Source organism: Acomys russatus, chromosome 14 (assembly GCF_903995435.1).
Source record: "Acomys russatus chromosome 14, mAcoRus1.1, whole genome shotgun sequence".
Lineage (NCBI taxonomy): Eukaryota > Metazoa > Chordata > Mammalia > Rodentia > Muridae > Acomys > Acomys russatus.
In genome coordinates this window covers 40909739-40928674 of record NC_067150.1, presented here as the reverse complement: position 1 = coordinate 40928674, position 18936 = coordinate 40909739, and the positions used below count along the sequence as shown (strand labels likewise).

At 47.6% G+C, this 18936-nt stretch overlaps 1 protein-coding gene across 3 annotated transcripts in view; it reads right to left on the bottom strand.

The window, feature by feature from the left end:
* Positions 1-17625, bottom strand: part of Drd2 (dopamine receptor D2) — a 60453-nt gene extending 42828 nt beyond the window's left edge. For 2 of the 3 annotated variants that reach the window (XM_051156383.1, XM_051156385.1), the window contains exon 1: positions 17483-17625. The gene's annotated coding sequence lies outside the window, so the exon portion shown is untranslated. Of the gene's footprint in view, positions 1-16695; positions 17393-17482 lie in introns of those variants that run through there. The other variant, XM_051156384.1, reaches the window with a different exon arrangement.
* Positions 17626-18936: the final 1311 nt, after the last annotated feature.

Below are 18936 nucleotides of genomic sequence, written 5' to 3'. Positions count from 1 at the left end.
GGGGGATTGCTGCTCTTTAAAAAAGACAAATACAATTTATTAAGTGTGTTTGGTGTGCGAGAGAATTTGCAAATTCACATTAGGTCTGCCCATTCTTTTTGTCCATGGTGCTGTGAACTGTACTTACACATGTTTTTATGTCTCTAAGTTATCTGTGTTTTAAATTTTGGAATGTCCTATTCCTTCTCACATAGAGACATTCTCCAAATGGTCCTAAGGGGCCTTCACTAATCTTCTGTGCTGGGACACTAATGGGGCAACGGGAAGAAAGAGGCAGTTGTGGTGTACATAGTCACAAATGTGGAAAAGAGAAGGGTGGCATGTGGCAGAATTTAATGTGACTCAGAGGTGACAAGTACATGCTCCATACCAGCTTCAGCTCTGAGCACCAGTGTGGTCTACGTTGTAATCACATGAGGTCTCAGAGTCTCAACGTTCTCACCCTAAGAATGGGAGTATTAATTCTATCCTTAATGATGACTGTAGCAACAATTAAAACATGTGGATGAGGAAAATGGCTCTCTCTCTCTCTCTCTCTCTCTCTCTCTCTCTCTGTGTGTGTGTGTGTGTGTGTGTGTGTGTGTGTACGCATGCATGCGCACGCACCATAGAACAATCTGTTGTCACTCTACAGTTGTCCACCTTGCTTTTTAAGGCAGTCTCTCCGTAGAACCTGGAATCAAGAAAGCCAGACTGCTTGTCTCTATCTTCCCAATACTCTAAAGATGTATATATTTTTTTTTCCTTTTTTCAGACAAGTTCTCACTATGTAACTCCAGGAAGGCTGCAACTCACTATGTAGACCAGGCTGCCAGAGATTCGCCTGCCTCTGCCAGGTGCTAAGATTAAAGGAACACATCACCAAGCCCCAGAGTGATGTGAATAGAATACCTCGATGGGTAAGAGGTACCTAGCCTTCAAGCTGCCGGTTAGTGATGTCCGTGTGTGAGCAAGGTTTGGGAACCTCTAAGGCAGCTCTGAATGGAAGGACATAGCACAAGAACAACTGCTGGTCATGACAGTCTCTTGGCACTGGAAAGGACCTAACCCAATCCCACCCATCTTTCTAGAAACAAGGAAGCAGAGAACGGGAAGTTTAATGCACACAGGCTGTCAATTATGGTGGAGAAGTGGGACTAGAACCAGGAGACTCCAGAGATGGCTGGGAGCCCCACGAGTTGAGTGCGCACAAGCAGAGCCGCAGGTCTGGAAGGCGAGCCCTGGGCTCCGGCTCTGCTTGTCATTCTTTGCTTTTTGTTTCCATTCTGTTAGATTTTCCAGAGACTCTGTCTGGAGGGCAGAAACTTGGAGACTGTCATTAGAGACACTATCAAATTGACTGTCCAGACAAGTGGCTTATTGCTATCATTACAATTCACCTGGTCACACTGTTCCCAGGGCCAGAGCAGCCAGTGGCTATTCAGTGAGGACCCTGAGTCTTTTCAGGCAACTATGTCTCTCATGTCCTCAACTACCCCAGGCCTTGAAGAGATTATAAGATGCTGCCAGCAGACAGAATGGAGTCTGGAGATGAACTTAAGGACCAGCAGGTAAGTGTGTGTGTGTGTGTGTGTGTGTGTGTGTGTGTGTGTGTGTGTGTGTGTGTGTGTGTGTGTGTGCTGATTAATTTCATCAGCTTGCTTGGATTAAAAAACAACTAGAGCATTATTGAGACACACCTCTTGGTATACCTGTCAGGGCCTTCCCAGAGAGGATAAGAGGATAATTGAGTGGTAAGATCTGTCCTGGATGGGGGGCTGCCACCTCCTGTGGCCTGGTGTCCTGGACTGAGTGAAAGAAGGAAAAGGAAAAAGGCAGCTGGGTGTCTGCATTCATCTCTCTACTTCCTGTTCTGCAGATATATGAGGAAGTGAGGAGCCTCAGGACACGCACTCTCCACCACCCTTTTCCCACCGTGATGATGGACTGTGCATCACTCTAACCATGAAGCAAAATAAACTCTGTCTTGATGCCAGCAACAAGAAAACTAAGTGACACAAGGGCCTTTCTGGGACCACACAGAACCTGGGCTGTACCCCTTGAACTGAATGTAATTCCTACCTCAGGAAGACCCACAGACACAAATAGAAATAGCTCACCTCTAAGAGCCTCCTGGACACAGAAATTACCCTAGCTGATCAAGAGCCACCTGGTTGTTTTGTTGTTGCTGTTTTCCCCTGGTCAGACATGTGCTTGGAGACACTGAATGTGGCCCTCCCCCTGACCCCTCCTCCTCCCTGCCTCATGGCCCATTGCAGCTGCAATGTTCAGAAATGGCACATGGGTACTGCGAGCCATGTGCCCTCCTACCTCTGCCCTTTTCTCCTCTCTCCTCCATCAGGACCATAGGCTTAGTGGCTGTGACATTACCATGGTGACCACGTATGAAGAGATGTAGCAGAGGGCAGGTAGCTGGCTGCTCAGGGATACTGAAGAGATGGAAGCCAGAGAAGCTGGAACCAATGGGGAACGGGGAGAGTTCAGGATGTCAGCATAGGCTGCAAGCCACATGCAAGTTGGAGCCTTTGAGAACTCTTGTCCCAACACTGCGTTGAATGAAGGTTCACCTTACCACCACGGTTCCTTTCTTACACATTCTCTCACTTGCCACAATGAGGCCATTCAGCCTTCTCTCTGGAGTTGAGTGTCACTCAAATGGTATGACAAAAAAAGTCTCCTTGGCACCAGAAGTACCCACTATGTCCTTGCACACTGGCCAGCTAGGTACACTTAATCCAACTCTCTCAGACCCTACTAATCTGTCTGTCATTTCTCTTCTCCATGGGAGCTTGCATCTCATGCCTTCCCTTTGTCACTTCTGGTGAAGCTGAACTCAATAAAAAGAATCCAGAAGTGTCCTTATTCCTCCCTCTAGCCCTGCCACATCAGATAGCAACAGTAAAAATGACGTGCGGAAACAAACACTGTTCACCGTCAAGCCCGGTCCAGACACAGGCACGTATCGTTACCTGGAGAATTCACAGGTACCCTTAGCATTCTACAGACTGAAGGAGAAGAACTTGGCTTGTGTGACATACACTGAGACTTACAAGGCTGAGTTTGGCATCTTATACAACTACCTTGGCCTACCAGAGCCTTAGTGTGGTCATCTGTCAAATGAGTGCATTAGGTGGGGCTAGTCCACAGACAGTACTAAATCAATGCTCATAAAATGGATATTAAATGAACAACCTCAAATCTCTGAGTTCTTGGAAACTGTATACAGATGCCAACATTTGCACCCAGCTCTTAGGATCACTGAGTACCCTGGACCTCAGGTTCCCAGGGGCTCCTCCTTTCTGAACCGTTCAAATGACTCTCTTCCTCCACCTGTATTCCTCCAAACTCTCCCATCTTGCTCCCCCACACTAGCCACCATGCCAGCAGGTCAGTGAATCCCTTTAAACCCCAGATGCCCATTGTACTAATTGCTTTCCTTCTTGTCCTTATTTGCCTTCCAACTTGGGAGGCAAGACTTCAGTTAGGTATGTGGAAAGCTGTTCCCAAACAGGGGACTAGGAAGAAAGTGGTCCTGCCCTGGAGGATGCAAAAGATGCCTACAGGGACCAGGAATGAGGAAGGTAGGAAACTCTCTGTACTGGGTTGAAAATATCACCCCAAAATCTATGGCCACCCAGAAGCTCAGTATGTGACCTCATTTGCAGATAGGGCTTCGGTAGATATAGTTAATAAAGATGGAATCTTGTTGACTCACATTGGGTCCTAAATCAATGTCTAGTATCCCCACAGGAAGAAGCAAAGCAAAGACACAGGGAAGACAGTGTGAAGATGGAGGCAGGCACTGGAGTGATGTTCCCACAAGCCAAGAAACATTAGGAACCACAAGAAGTTGGAAGGCTCTCAGGAAGCTCCTCCCAGGAGACTTCAGAGGATGCACAGCTACACCAATGTCTTGATGCTGGATTTATAGCCCCCCCCCCTCTGAATTGGGAGAGAACTGTCTCTTATTTTAAACCTCCTAGCTGTATGAAACTAATAGAGCTCTCAAGTTCCCCTAGACTTACAACGCTTGAGCACGTGACTGAGCTTGGTAGGGGTCTTCCCAGATCCCCTCTCCCCCTGGAGATTTCCTTAATGCCTTTGGTCTTTAGTTCTCCAGTCAGGTGTAACCATCCTACTCTGTATGCTCTTTAATCTTTAGTGATGTTGGGGATGGAACCCAGACCTTCATATATACTAGTTGAGCACCAAATTACCCATGCCCACTGTCTTTGAGCAATTTCATTTGCTCATGCATCCAATATCTACTGACTCCCTGCTAATGTCTGACTGTTCTAGGTGCAGAGAATAGGAACTGACCTGTCTGCTGTCCCTCCCTCACTGCCCAGTCCATAAGATCTAACTAGTGACATAAGAGTTGTCACCATACTTGATCTATTATTTTGAATGACAGCAACACAGCATCTAATTAATTATGGCCTTTTCTGTTTGTTTGTGTTTTGAGACAAGATCTCATATAACTCAGGTTGTCCTTGAGATTAATATGTAGCTGAAGATGACCTCGAGCCCCTGATCCTCCTGCCTCTACATCCAATGAGATGGGATTACAGATATGCACCATCACACTTGATGATTCGGACTGTACCAGCTGGTTTTGTGTGTCAACTTGCCACAAGCTGAGAATCAGAAAGGAAGGAGCCTCAGTCGAGGCTTGGGTTTTATAAGAAAGCTGATGAAGCTACGGAAAGCAAGCCAGTAAGCAGGCCAACCTCTCCCAGCTTCATCTGAAAGCATCACTTCCTTTGCACCTTCTTCAATCCTTGCGCCTCACTACCACTCCTCTACTTTCTTGTAAAGACCTTAGTGAGAGATCTGCCACCCACCATGGCATCTCCAACTCTTTGTCATGGTTGTCCATGGATTCCTGGTCAGTTCCCCTGCTTCACTGAAGCTGTGGGCACCTAGCTTACTGGTTTTCACTCAAGTTCAAGTCTTTCCACTGATGCGGGTGAAACTATCTCGAAACACATTAATGTTTCATCTCTGTGACCTTCAGACCTTCCAGTTCAGCCAGTGTTTCCCATGACTGCATCTTGAGCCCTGACTCATCCATTCTATGTCCCTACACTGTGACCACAACTGCATCTACATCCCAACACCAGCACTCAACAAGTCTAGCTTGATCCAGTTGCCTGTCCCCACCAGCACCATCAACTTGCTGATTCTGTTTCCCCTGTAGCCACAGCCTTTTTACTGATCCAGATTCCAGGCCCAGAATCAAGATACTTTTAATCAACAGCCTTAGCACACTTTGCCTCACTGCCCCGTAATCAGCCTCGGCCTTTCTCTTCACCCCATCCTCTACAGCCCATCAGTCACCAGGTTCAGGTGTCTTTCCAACTCTAGTGTCCACTTTGTCTAGGTCATCTATATCACTGTCCTAGACAATTGCAAACACCTTACTGTGCCTCTGTCAGTATGCCCTACCTCCCTGTAATTACTTCTCCCACAGAGGAGCCTCTGCATTTTTTTAAATGCAATTCAAATCAATGGAGATATCCTCCTGCTCAAAAATCTACCACTTCAAAAATGATTTTTGGCTTCCTTAGGGTAGAAATCCATCTCCTTCATAAAGCCTGGAGGTTCACAGTGTGGTCCCAGCTGATTCCTCTGGCCACACTTTGTACTGTCTCCAATGCAAACTCTACTCTTTATCCACTGCGTGTATAAAATAATCCATGCTCTATCCCGAGGCCAGCTACCCAGAGGGTAGAAAAAAAGGCCTGGGCAGAAGTGAGTATAACCCAGACCTGCTGTTCCCTTGCTGAGTGACCCTGGTTCCCCAGGCTAACCTCCTCCAGAAAGGAGTCAAGTCCTACTTGCCTAGTTGCCTTATCTGCAATGGTGTCTTTCTTTTCTCTGGAAGAGAAGATACATTACAGAGCACACATTGGGAAGGACACTGTGGCCAGCCCGATCAGTTCTGATAATTAGAAAAATAGTACAAGTAAGTGGTTTTAAAAGATTGCTTTATGTGCATGTATCTGTGTCTGTGTGAGTTCCTGTGCGCCACGTGAGTGCAGAACAGGTACATAGAGAGGCCGGAAGATGATGTCTGATCCCTGGAGATGGAGCTGCATGTGGTAGTGAACTGCCTGATATGAGTACTGGGAACCAAATCTGGTTTTCTCTGTGAGAGAAGCAAGTGCTCTTAACCATGCAGTCATCTCTTATGGGTCACAGTAAAAGCTTTTTGAGAGATTGATGATATGCATGATCCATTGGCACAGCACAGAACTCTATCAAGTAAGCGCCACCTTCATTTTGTGAGAAGACAAAAAAAAAAATCTGCTTTTTTTTTTCAAAAAAGCAATAGAACTTGAGCAAGATCACACAACTCATTAGTGACAAAAATGAAAATTTTCTGAGTTGAGTCTTTAGCACTTTAGCTTCCAAGTTCATAATCTGAATTGCTTTGTGAGATAAATACCTAAATGCCCTATTTATCCTACTTTATGTGTGTCTCTCTATGTGTACATGCATGTGCGTGCATTTATGTATACATGTGTAGAAGTCAGTGGTTGACAGCAGGTGTCTTTTTCTATCAGTTCTCCATTTTTTGAGTTGGTCTCTGGCTGAACCTGAGGCTTGCTGACTCAGCTTGACTGGCTGGACAGCTAGCTCCAGGGACCTCAGTCTCTGTGTGTCTGTTGATCCAGGCCTGGGACTGTAGATAGACACAGCCCGCCATGCCTGGCTTTTTACATTCGTGCTGTGGAATCCCAACTGGGGTCCTTGGGCTTGAAACATAAGCAGCTTACTGGGCCCAATACACCATTTTTTAAAAAAAACTTTTGGGAAACATAGGTACAAGACCTTAGGACTTTTGGAGTCTCAGATTAAATGATACTCTTGCAAACTGAGAACAGATCTGCTTTGCCAGACTGCAAGCCCCAGCCTCAAAACACAAGATGCCCCCAAGAACACTGCCAACGGTCCCCAGAACAGCTCCACCCTGAGTGTCCTGGTCCCCGAGGCTGACCTGCATCAATACATCAGTCAATGTTTACTTGCTTCTCAGCACCTTCATCGTGACACGCGTGTCTGGCTGATGCAAGAACTAACAACTCAGTATCCCCCCTTCCCCATAGGTTACTATGGGAAATGTCCAGCCAAACCACGACATAGCCATGGCAGCTAGCTAGCATTAGTTGAGGATGAAGGAGAAGAAAGTGTGAAGCATCTTGTTGACCCACAAACACGGTGTACATTGCCACACTCTTGTTCAACTTCAACTGAGTAGGGAGTGTGTGAGGCTGTCAGGAAGCACAACCCGTCACTCACTGACCTAGCACTCACCCGTTCCACAATTTAAGTAACTACCGAGTGCTTAGCATCACTTTGGATTATAGCAGTTTCCATGGAAGTAGGAGACAGATTCTCCACTTCAAAACCCTCATAGTCTAGTGGGAGAAATAAGAAATGCACAATCAAAATGTTAGCATTATGATGGCAATATAAGGAAGGAAATGGGGAGACAGCTCAGTGGGCAAAGTGCTTGCTATGCAGGCATGAGAACCTGAGTTCAGATTTCAAGGACACACACACACACACACACACACACACACACACACACACAGCCCAGATACGGCAGTGCATACCTGTAGCCTCAGTATTGGAATAAGTGGGTGAGACAGGTGGAACCCCCGCCCAGGGCTTGCTAGTGGGTCAATGTAGCTGAAGGAGTGAGCTCCAAGTTCAATGGGATACCTTTTCTTAAAAAAAAAAAATAAGGTGCAGAGAAAGAGGAAGGCAGGAGATGTTGATGTCTGACTTCCACATGTGCACACAGGAGTGAGAGCACTGACACAAACATATGTACCCATATTCACACACACACACACACACACACACACACACACACACACAATTTTGGAAAAGCAAGATGTCAATACAAGACAGGACTATGAGGGCTGGGGTTGTAGCTAGGTGGCAGAGCTCTTGCTGGGGATCCTGTGGGTCTGGGTTTATGCCCAGCACTGAAAACACAAGTGTATGAGATGTCATAAGGACACTGACTAGTGTCCCAGCTCTGTGACTCTGAGTCACTCTACACAACAGGTCATAAGGACTACATTGGTGAGTTACCACAAGGAGCTGCTGGGGCGGTGTATATGAAGGTGCCTCACAGGGGAAAGAGATTAGTATTGCTTGATGGCTTCTGAAAAGTAAAAGAGGATTCCAAAATGCAGAGGATCATCACTATTGTTTCCCAGGGAGTAAGACAATTATTTTAAATGTGTGAGAGCGAGCGCGGACTGGATACTTTCCCTGTCTGGAATGTCTGTCTTTCCCTCGACGTCTGAACAGCTCACTTCCACACCCTTTAGCTCTTTCCCTCAAGTGTCTTCCTCTCCACAGGGTCCATCCATCCTGCACATGTTATTTAATGCAACAGAGTTATCTCTGGTTCCACACCTCTGCCTCCCAGATCGCTGTAATCCTAATCTGTTCTCTCTGTTCCCTGGTGTGTGTGTGTTTACCGTCTGACATACTCAGTCATTTGCTCTTTATATTATTGTTTGTCATTTGTCTTCTTCCAATAGAAGACAAATCTTTGTTGTGTTCACAGATGTATCTGCAACCAAAAATGAATACCTGGCACACAGCAGATGCTCAATAATACAGTTCAGTGAGAGAATAAGAAACGGAGTTTATGTTGCATGGCTACAGTAGCAGAGGGTACCAGAGGAGAGGGATGCAAAAAGACAGAACATGAAAACCAGAAGCAGGTCTGAAAAGATGATAATGACAGGGATACGTGGCCATGGTGTGCAAAATACAAACCTCCAGTCTTTAGGATAACACAAGTAGATGGGTGATTGAGGGGGCTCTCAAGCGACAGTGTCAGTCCATGTTTGTACATCAGGCACTGAACAGAGTCCATGCCACTTCAGATGACAAATTGGCATAATCGTGGAGAACAATTTCTGACTGAGTATCTGTTTTATATTGTTGCATAATCAATTGTCCCAGAACTTAGCAACTTAGAACAATAAATATGTTGCCTTGTAGGTTCTGTGGGTCAGGAATGTAGACAGCTCAGGTAGGAGGGTCTGGCTCAGAGTCGTTCAAAAGGTTCCGATGGCAGGGTGGGCTATTGTCATGTGATGGCTCATCTAAGAAGGAAGCCCTGCAGCTAAGACAGTTTACCGGATGGCTGAAACGTCAGTTCCTTGCGATATAGGCCTTTCCAGAGGACTCCAGGCATGCCCTCGTGACATTTTCTAGCTCTCCCCCAGAAAAACAATCCAAGACAGAACCAGGTTGAAGCTGCAATCCTTTCTGGATTTGTCTTTAGAAACCACATTCTGCCCTTTAGGCCTTGTTCTATTAGCTCCCGGGTGTGCCCTGCTCAGTGTAGGGACAGATCACACATGAACATGAATGCCAGGAGGTGGGGAGGAGTCTGAGGGCCACCCTGGAGGTCAGCTACCATGGATAGTAACTAAGAAAGCTACCGAGATCATTGGAAAGCCATGTTGGTTCACAGCTATCACCAGTTTTCTCCAGCTCTCTAGAGAACACCGGCCACAGATGTGTTATCTCCTATCAAGTCACATGGATCCACAGTAGAGATTCCTGCATCATTTGCTTGGGCCGTGGATGCTAGTTGCTGCATGTCAATACTTCTCATGTTGGGCATGTTGTAAATGAATGAAAGAGATGAAGGTGCTCAGAATCTGAAACAGGAACAGTTGACCATGCTGACCTGGGGACACAATCTGTGCCAAAGCTTCCAAAATCTCTTCCCATTACTAAGAAGTAAGCAAATGCAGTCAGCCTGTAGCTACATCACAAACAAGAGTCCTTCCTAGGGAAAGATTCATAGACAAGTGAAAAAGGCCCAGGCAGATAAGTCACTTCTTGGATTAGAAAGTGTCAGCACTAGAAACTGCTGAATTCCATTCGGGTTTTTTAAAGGCAGGACTATGCTTCATGGCAATACCAGAATGGCATTTAGCATCCCTGGAAACTACAAAGTATATGGGTTGTTTGGTTTATGTCAGGAGAGCAGAGTTGTTTTATTTCATGTGTGTGTGTGTGTGTGCGTGTGTGTGTGTGTGTGTGTGTGTGTGTGTTACTCTATTGTGCTCTGCCTTATTCCCTGGATGCAGGCTGGCACCCAGCACACCCGAGCCATCCTTGAGCCATCCTCCTGTCTCTGCCCTCCCCTAGGCTGATGGGATATTAGAAGCACCTGACCATGCCCAGCTTTTTAGATGACAGCTAGAGTTCAAACTCAGATCCTCCTGTTTGCACAGCAAGTCCTCACCCACCGAGCATCCCCTCAGCCCTCATCTCTTATCCTAATTTTTTTTTTAAATGTCCTTTCTCAGAGTGCACACCACACGTCTCTGCCAATTAGGAAGGATCAGAGGAAAGGCAAGCAGGTGAAGGACACAGGATGCTATTGCGGGGAATGAGGCCATGTAAAGCCATCACCAGAAAGACTGACACCTCCTCCTGGCTTGTGTAGAGTGACCTGGGAGCTCAGCAGTGCCTGATTCAAAGGGGGGTGACAAAGCACTTCAAAAGACCTCTCCCTTGGGATGAGTAAGCATTCCTGACAGGGTACTCGCCAAATAATTTTGGTAAAGATAAATGTAGACCATGAGAGAGAGGCATAAGCTTGAATTCTGGGGAAGTTTAGGAACATCTTTTCAGAGGTGTAAAATCAGATTCTGAATTAGGGGGAAGGTAGTCGGCTGTAACAGCCCCTACAGCGAACACCCAGAAATTACTAAACAGAGGTCTCTTCAATGCCTTGTGTCTGAGACCTTTAGCTATTGTCACCAGACAGTGTTAGCACTGACCTCCACTCACACAGAAGCCCAAGGTGATAAGACTTATCAGATTGCCTCTGATCACGTAGCAAGAAAGTGTCAGGGTTAGAAACAGACTCCAAGCCTGTGAGGTCAGAGTCTGCAGGTGTACCTGCTGTCCCAGGTTGTTTTAAGGGGTTAAGTAAGGAACAAAATGTTGGTACACATTATCCACACAACACATGCTGAGGTTCAACAACAGGCAAGAAACTTTCTAGCTTCTTTCAAGGGAAATATAATTTTTTTATCAGTTTAATGGAACGTCTGATGCTGTTGAATCCTGGGGGAGTTCAAATGTATTAGGAAGCACATTCGCTTTCTTCTTTTGCACTTGAAGAAACTTGCGTGCATGTTAGATGTTCTGATCAATGATACTCCGGCCTCTCCTATCTATGCCCACCAGAAAAACACACACAGTTCTTAGGAACTGCCCCTCTATGGTTGGATCTCAGTATGGCCTACCCTCTCCCCTGTCTGTTCAGTCAAGAAGCCAAGGCTTGAAGACTTCTGATGGATCAACCCAGGTGTCTAAGAAACCAACAACAGCCTGAATGTTGGCAGAAGTTTGCGTTTCATTCCTTAGACAGATTGAGTCACTCAGGTTGAGAGATGCCCTATCCACATCTTGTCCCTTGTTCCTCCCTCCAAGTTGGAAGACTTGTATGATAGTTTAGGCCTCCATTCTTTGCCTGCCTCCTGCACCTAAGACCCCATGACTCACTGTGGTACATTCCTAGTGTACTGCAGCCGAGGGAGCTCAGACCCAGGGTGGAGCAATACTTCTCAGTTAATCCTCAAACTTAAGAATGCCACAGAGTTCCAGGCAGTGGTGGTGAAACGCACCTTTAATCCCAGCACTCAAGAGGCAGAGGCAGGCAGACCTCTGAGTTTGAGGCCAGCCTGGTCTACAGAGCAAGTTCCAGGACAGCCAGAGCTATACAGAGAAGCCATGTCTCAAAGAAGAAGAAGAAGAAGAAGAAGAAGAGGAAGAAGAAGAAGAAGAAGAAGAAGAAGAAGAAGAAGAAGAAGAAGAAGAAGAAGAAGAAGAAGAAGAAGAGGGAAAGAAAAGAATGCCACAGAGTAAGTGCACGAATCTTCTCCTTTCCTGGTATTCTCTGCAATATTTACCAGCACTTCTTATATTAAAGAAGACTTATCCAGGGGCTGGAGAGGTGGTTCAGCAGTTAGGAGCATGGGCTGCTCTTCCAGAGGACCCAGGTTCAATTCCCAGCACCCATATGACAGTTCACAATTGTTTGTAACTCCAGTTCCAGGAGATCTGACTCCCTGACACAGACACATGCAGGCAAGACACCAATGCACATGAAATAAAAATAAATAAACTTAAAAAGAGCCCTTGCTGTGCAAGCCTAGGGATCTGAGTTCGTGGATATCCAGCGCCCACAAAGAATTCAGTCATATCCTTGCACACTTATAACCGCAGCACAGGTATGAGGGAGGAGGAAGCAGCCAGTCTAGCTGAAAAGGACAAGCTCCAGTTTCAGTGAGAGGCCCTGTTCTGAGGGAATCAGACAGAGAGCGGTAAAGCAGGGCACCCATAGCTCCTTTCAGTTTCTGCACACGTGGTCAAGAGCACACGAACACAAGAGCAAAGACACATTTCTCTTTGCCTCTTCCAACCCGCCACACACGAAAGAAGTAAAAGACTTAGCCCCATCCCCAGTCTTCTTCCTTTCTCATTATTTATACCACTTATGTACATCAGCAAGGCCTGTTATTTAACCATCATGCCACCATCTGGCTTTGAATCTCCACCTGCACCTTAACTGTGTGACCTTGTATGAGCCACCTACTTCCCTAAGGCCATGGTGTGTTCCTCTGCCAAATCGGGCTAATGAAAGACCCCGTTTCTAGACTTGTCACACGATGGTCAGTTGAAATGGAAAACACATGTCAAGTGATGAGCACAATGCCCCACACACAGCAAGTGAGCGCTAAGTGTTGGCTGCTGTAATGGTGAGGCCAGCAATGGAAGTGGGGAAGGGAGGGCCTGGCGAGCAGGCCCACTTGTCATAAGCAGCCATACCAAAGAAGTTCATGAGCCAGGCTTTCTCAGACCAAGGGATCCCAGGGAACTGCTTGTGATGTTGCTGCCTGGGGTAACAGGAAGGAACTGAAGCAATTATACAGTGTGCAACAGAAATAATTTCATTTCTAATGCCTTTCCCCTGCTGGGCCACTTAGACCCAAACAATAACAACAAGGCAGAGGTGGGAACAAGCAGGGCAGGCACATTCTGAAGGAGCTCAGCAATGAATAAATGGGGCCCCAGGAATCATTTTTGTCTCCCAGACATCTACAGCGGAGAGTTCCTGGGGCCACAGCTGCAGTTCTGTGCTGATAGCCAATGCCTTGAGACACTGGAGGCTAGAGCCTTTCCATGGGAGCAAGTTGACGTCATCCCAGGGCTCTGGGGAAGTCAGGGGTACCCCTTCTCTTCTTACCTGGGCAGACAGCAGACTTCCCTCTTCGCCTCCTGGGAAAAGTGGAAGTCCTTGCAGCTGACCTAAGATTATGACAAAATTGCCCATATTGCATGAAGCTGATACCCGTGTTCAGTGTACTCTTAATGTCAGCCTATTCTAGGAGCCCCTGCAAGCTGTTCTCCTCTGTTCCTACCTTTACACACACACACACACACACACACACACACACACACATACACACACACAGCTCCATAGTCTCCAATCAACCCTTAGGTTCAATTTAGCCTCTTCTATCCAGGGAAGTCAGGGGAGTCCCCAGGCCCCAGTGACTCATCTCTAGCTCCTCCCTGCACACTGGAGCCAACAGAAGCCTTGGTTTCTCTGAAGAACATCTCTGTGTCTCCTAGGGAAATAATAAAGCACTCTCTCCCAGGGGCAGCTTCTCTGCCAAAGGTGTCAATTTAACCCATTTGTCAGATTGAGGTAAAAAGGACAAAAATGAGCCTGCTGTCCAAATGGCAAGTTTTTCTCCTTTCTCTGGACTCATCTGCAAACTGAGTGCCTGAATCTTGGTTTTATTTCTCCTCCATAATCACATCCTGACACTAAACTCAAGCTATTTTCCAAGCCTATGCATTTAGATCATATGATTCTATTATATTTTTAAATAAGAAGTCTTCAATTACATTGATGATGGGGAAAAAATGAGAGGCTGGGAATAATAGCACTAGATTCCAACACTCTTAGAGGTAATAAAAAGTACGGCAATAACATCAGTCTACCACCCAGACTTGGTGAGTAAACAGCCTCCACACCCCAGTCTCTCCATATATTATTATGGAAATTTGTGGGGGCTACTGCATAGGCCCAAAGACAAGATAGAACCAGATAAGTAGAAACACAGGCACAGAGGAGGGTTGCCGGTGAGAAGCAGAGGCAAGCCTTTCTAGTGTCTGTAGTTTTCAGGCATTTCAGAAGTGTCCATGCTACACAAAGCACTTGGTAGGATTGAGATGCTTTGGTCAATACGTCAAACCAGAGAGCCTAGGAACTAGAAATATGACACCACTCTTTTGGTAGAAAGTAATAGGACAAAACTCGGTATTTGCAGGGTAGTTGCCCTGTTTGGAAACAACGTCATCCAGGATGCCTTCCAAGGAGTATAAAGAATCTAAGGTTCTAGAGTCCTATTAACAGTATATGAGAGAAATATGGATGACTGGGCTGTACTCTAAGTTTTCTCCAAGACCTAGAAGCTTAGGTGGAAGTGAGCGGTTGACACATGATCCTGGTATCTGCAAATATGGCTTCATAAAATCACAGCGTGGATTCTCCATCACTTGTGAATGTGCAAAATCGCCTTCCTTGCTCAAGTTTTTGCAGAGATTAACTACAAGAAAGAAAGCAGCAGATGAGAAAATATGAGTCCCTGGAAGAGGGGGTGGGCAATATCTCAAGGATGTCTTATTATACATCATACATTGCCCCATGTGCTCATGTGTGTATGCATGTTTGCAGCACACATGCATGTGAGTGTGCACACACATATACACACACATAGTCACTGTATGAACTTCACAGCCGTACTTCGTAATATCATAGTGCAGCCTTCACTAGTGGGGGAGATGGAGACAGCTTTCTCCATGAATGTCCATGTCATCCCCCTTGTCCTTGCTTCTCAGGGAACAGTGACACGAGACCCATTTGGCCTCAGCATATTGATGCCAGAAATATTTAAAGCAATCTTGCTTACGTGACTCTGAGCTCCCCTCTGTTTCCCCTGGTATCTGAGGAGAAGCCGAGTCTCCCTCGCCTCGAGGTTCTTCTAAAATTTTCCCAAGATTACATTTGTATATTTATAAACAGAAATAATCCAGCCTGGAAGGTGGAAGACTGGTGGCTGATTCATCCCCACAAACCTTCCAGTTTATGGAACAAAGAATCAACACAGTAGAGTTGAAGCGTCACTGCCAAGAGGGCACGAGTGCCTACCAGCCCTGGGAAGCATGACGTGCCTCTAGGCTGAACTAATCTTGTCTTGGCATTTCAGGAGCAGTTGTGCTAGCAGAAAAGACCATCACTCACAAGAGGGGGTGGGAAGGAGGCACACATTAGGCTGTCCTTGAGAGAAAGACAGTATTTACGCAAGGCTATCTGCATCCATATTGGTGAGTCTTAGAGGGAGGAACCTTAGGTCCCAGTAAAGGAACTGAATCAGGTGGATGGTTATTCCACCCCGAGACCCATATTTTAAGAATTTAACATGAATAACTTTAGGAGACAGTGATAAATGAGAGACTTTAATTTGTATCCATTAAAAATTTACACAGACTCCCTTAGAAGTCTGAGAGGTAGTTTCCCAAAGCATGAGTGTATGCATGGATAGATAGATAGATAGATAGATAGACAGACAGACAGACATGAATCCCCCAGTAAAACATGATATCATGGGCCTCGACTTTAGATTCTAATTCAGCATTTTATTTGAAAAAGAAGCAAAAGTATACATTTTAAACCAGAGTCCCAGATGATTCAGACACAGAGACTCCTTTGCAATCCCTTTGGGAAATACTTCCTAAGACCTCTACAGTGGATGAGAATCTTCACATTCCAGGAAAGGAAGCTTGGTGGGACTCAGAACATTCTTTAGGAGAGCAAAGCTGAGGGATGTAGCTCAAAAGTAGAGCAGGTGCTTAGTGTGTACAAGACCCCGGGGTGGATCCCCAGCTCCACAAACAAGCAAGAAGACCACAGACGGAAGATCCCCCCTTTACTTCCGAGTCTAACCCTCCCAGGTTCCTTCCCTGTTCCACATTTGGTTTCAGAGATGTTACCAAAGCCCCCAAGAAAACAGATTTGCAGCGCATTTGTAAACACGAAACAGCAAAGTCCAAAGCAGGGGTCTGCGACCCAGCAAATCAGCTTCCCGATTTTCTTGAAATCAGTTGCATCCACTTAGGCCGCTCTCTGCCCACCCTCACCAGACAACAGCACATGGAAAAGATGAAAAGGATGCTTTCTCAAGTGGCCCTAATGCGGCAGGATGAATCAGGCATAAGCACAGTATTTGCATCCGAAGCAGGGTTGAAGGGCAGTGCTGAACATCTAGTTCCCAAGAAGAGAAGCAAGGATTGCCTTAAAAGGTTTGTAGCCTGGTCAGAACCCATAAATTTTTGAGTGTAGAAAAAGACCCAGAGAGAGAGTCCACAAACTGACTTACACCTCATCCAACCTAAGGAGCCCCAGAACAGAAAGTAGCCCCGTTACCCAGTGAGGAAATTATGACTCGCTGAAGCCGCTTCCCTGTGGCTGAGAACAAGGGCTTATCCCCAGGGAGCTGCAGTGCTATGCCTTGTGTCCATGGTGAAGCCTGTGGTGTAGATGGCAACGGGCTCTCTTACCTCTGCTCCTCAAGAGGAACCTCACAGGCTGCCGGCTGCAAAAAGGGATGGGGGGAGCGCTCTGCTTGACGCTTAGAGAAGCTTCTCGTCTCCGCATATGGACTTAGTGGGCTCTTGATTCATTCCAGAGCTGAAAAGTCACCCTCTGCCACTGTCCTCTGTTTCCAATGTCACCTGCACTACCACCCGGGAAATGGGTCCCAAAACCCCGGCTTTCCTCCGGACAGGATGACAGAGAAGCTGACAGAGAACGGGAATTCAGCACCAAGGACAGCGGAAAGCCTATAGGTAGGAGACTGCTCCAGGAAGTAGCATCTCTCTTCATCAACGTTGGCTTTTTGCCCTTTCAAAAGTCTCAGTTTGCACCAATAACAGAGACGTCAAAAACTACCCTTCTTCCTTTTGGGTGGTGGGAAGCTCTGGTGCGCGCCTGAGGTCCTAGTCTTGGATATCAGAAGGACAGTGCCTTACCGAAATGCTCAGGTGTCAGCCACTCTCCGAAGCCTCAACTACCACCCCCTGGTACTCAGGATAAGGACTCCCACCCGGATAGCGCAAAGGACGCTAAGTCGGAAGAAAAGAAGATGACATCCTCCGGGTTCCCGATGCCCAGGGCGCAATCTGCCCGACAGAGACTCAGTGGAAAAGGGTGCTCTGGGACAGGCAGCGCTCGAGTGCCGGACAAACTTCTGTTGCCGGCCGGTCAGCTCTGGATGCTCCCGCTCCTCTCCCTATGCCCCTTGTAGAAGCTACGGACCTCTTGCCGCCCCATTCTGCCAGTTCTTACCTTCAAGCCATAGGGCGCCTGGGGGCAGAGACAGCGCCGGCTGCTCGAGGCTTCCGGCTCCCGCCGCATCCACGCACGGCCACCCCTCCGGCAGCCGTCCGGGGCCGCCGGTCCCCTCCGCGGGTCCCTCGGCTCCCGGCCCCGCCGCGCCGTTCAGATCCCCGGCGGGCAGCCGCTCGGCCGGCTCGGGCCCGCGGGGAGCAGTGGACGGGCCGCGGCGGGGCAGGGCGAGGCTGGGCGGGAGGGTGGGAGCACAGCGCGGGGACCAGGCGCGGAGGCGGGCACACGGCGCTGCGCGGGAGAGGCGACCAGCTCAGGCACTGAAGCTGGACAGCTCGGCGGAGTCAGAGCGCGGGGAGCTCAGGAGGAGGGGGGCGGGGCCACCCTGGCCACGAGGCGCCCGAGAACCCCGCCCCTGGGACAGACCCCACCCACCCAAGGCCCAGTGCTATCTATCTCTATACTATAGGGCCTGGGAAAGGAACTCTAGATAGCTGAGGCAGTGCATCCATCTCTGTCTTTGAGTGGATAGAGATAGCCTGAGCTCCAGACTGCCCACCAGGGTCCCCTGTACACTCAAATAACACCCTATCCTTCAAAACCTACTCTGGTCCAGCATTGCAACACCAGCCTGCTGATCCCGTCCTTTGAGGAGACAAGGCCAAGCGTTGGGCAAGGCACTACCTGAGGTACATTAAGTCTCTGAAGGAGAAGTAGATTCCAGAAAGAGGAGGTCCATGCTCCGTGAACAGACCTCGGATGTGAAAATCACAGCAGCTTCTGTGCTTTCCGAGAGGAAGACTTAGGCAGAGCCGATCTAAGATGAAAGCGATAAAGAAGGCCCTGGGAGCTCCATCGCTGCACTGAGGTGCGTATCCAGGCAGTGGAAGGAGGAAGAGAGACACCGATCTTCTTCTGGCCTGCCAAGGGTCATTTCCCACCCTGGGAACTTGGTCCCCTTTCCTTCTTCTTTCTCTCCCATCTTTTCCAGCAGTTGGTGCTGTCTGGCCTGTCTCTCCTGGCCTGTCAGTCAGACTGAGAAGCCCATACAGGAATGAAGCCAGGCTCCTGTCTTCATATGGCGTGAACCCAGAGTAGAGACTTCCAAACACTTGTGGCATAAACCGGTACTGTGGAGCACCGAAGAGATACAAATCCCCAAGGCGAAGCCCACACAGAACTCCAACATCACAGAGGACTATCTGCAGACAGCAAGGACTTGGCCCTACACAGCTAGAGTCATACCAGTTAGTCACAAAGAAGAAATGTCTTCTGTGGACCCACACAATTCTAGAAAACTAGGATCGGAAAAAAGGCCTTGGTATTCAACTAATTCCCTGTTTGGTTTAGAGGGGGAAACCTGGGCCCAGAGAGAAGACTTGTCCTTCCAAACCCCACAGGGACTGAATAGTCCCTATATGTGGCACATTTCCCTTAGATGTGGCAAGCTATGG